This window comes from Aphidius gifuensis, linkage group LG1 (assembly GCF_014905175.1).
Source record: "Aphidius gifuensis isolate YNYX2018 linkage group LG1, ASM1490517v1, whole genome shotgun sequence".
NCBI classification, from domain to species: domain Eukaryota; kingdom Metazoa; phylum Arthropoda; class Insecta; order Hymenoptera; family Braconidae; genus Aphidius; species Aphidius gifuensis.
The window spans coordinates 1,942,406-1,944,341 of NC_057788.1; positions in this window are offsets into that span (position 1 = coordinate 1,942,406).

Genomic DNA, 1,936 nt, shown 5'->3' on the forward strand with positions numbered 1-1,936 from the left:
CATATTTTATTGGAGATTTTATTTTTTAAATGAAAACAAGTGCCAGATGATTTTTTTTATTTATTTATTTTCCAATCAGTTTATATTTGTGATTTTTTTAATATCGAAATTTAAAATCGATATACTCAACTGTGGATTACAAATAATTCTCACAGTACATCTAGCAGAAAAATGAAATGACTAATATATAAATGTATAAAAAAAAGGGAAAAAAAAATTGTGTTGGTTTTTTTAAAATAATAAAAAAACGCAAATTCTCACGAGTCAGTCGAGAGTATATTGACGATAATTCAAAAGAAAAATATATAATCGAAACAACTGTTTGTGTGTATGTATAAATACCATCATGATCAGCCCCTTTTTTTTTTTAACTTGGCCCAACAACCTCGTAGTATATTTCAAAAATATAAAAAATTAAAAAAATCTCTTTTCCATCCCTCCACTAGTCATCTAATTTTTTTTTTTTCCAGTCATTCGCATCGGCATTTTTTTTATCCAGCCACCTTCCGGTCGCGAGAGAATCTGTGCCACTCGGGGGATATACCGTAAGTTTTTTTTTTTATTTAATTTTTTTAAAACATTCTCGCACAAGGTGTTTCCGTCCTCAAGAGTTCCGGCAGTATTTTTTTTTTTTACACCCCACACCCCTAGATTTTCCACAGACCACCGGTAAAAAAAAAAATATAAAAATTCATTTTAATAAAATAAAAAAACCATGAATTTCTTCGACCCCTGAGATTACTGTATTATTTTTTTATTTTTCTCCCTTATTTTACAGTGTGTTTTGTCTCACTTTAGACTCCATTTAAAAATATGTGCACCTAGCAAAAATACCAATAGGGTAAGTCGAGTTTTTTTTATAAATTTTTTTTCCTTTTTTTCCCCCCTTAAATCGATTTCCCCATCTTCATTGGACTCATTGACGTGTTAGATATATACATGATACTTTTTTATGCAATGCCATGCACCTTGAAAATTTTAAAAAAAAACCCATTGGCCCCCCCTGTGACATTAAATACATCAAGGGTGGGGGTGCCGTGCGAAACTCTGCTGGTGAGAATATATATCTCATTTTTTTATTCCCCTAAATAAATTTTTTTTAAAAATTTCAATTTTTTTTTCATTACACTCTGTAATATTGATGGGAAAATTTTTTTTTTAAATAAATTTTAACCAATGGCTTGATAAAAAGAAAAAATTATTTAAAAATAAAAAAAAACAAAGTTGTTTATAGATGATGTTAGAAAAAAAAAAAATATATTCAGAGTATGTCTGTTTATTTATAAAACTGCCTTGAATTTATATATTGAAGAAGGCATCTGGATGTGAGGAGGTCCGGTGTGTGTGGACGTCCGGAAAAAGGGCTTGAACAAATATATCTCATCAGCAAATGACAAACATACAACCCTTGCATATATATAACGGTTGTTCTAAAATTAAAAAAAAAAAAAAAAAAAAAAAAAAATTGACGTATGTGTAACGGACGATGTGGGAGGATAAGACCCGTTTCAAGATTTAAAATGAAGAAGAAAAAAAAAGGGGGAACGTCCAAGAGTCACCAAAAGCTTTTAGCCCATTTTTGCTGCCATCAACATCATCGTCTTCATCATCATCAGTTGTGTATTTTTGGTATCCGTTTTTTTTTTTTTTTTATTTTTTACTTCCAAGTTCAACATGTGCCTTGGTTGGCTACATTGGTGAATGGCATTAAAAAGTCTCTTCTGGTCATGCATGAAAATAAAAATAATATTTAAACATGAAAATAGATAATAAATTTAATAAAATTAAGTAAATTAAATGACAATATAATTAAATGAATTTTAATTGTATATATTTCATAGTTGTATATATGTATTTTTAAATTTTTATCAAATAAAAAAGGAAATATTTGGCGTTGATAAAAATAAAAATGATGTATAAATTTATCTTGTTCTAT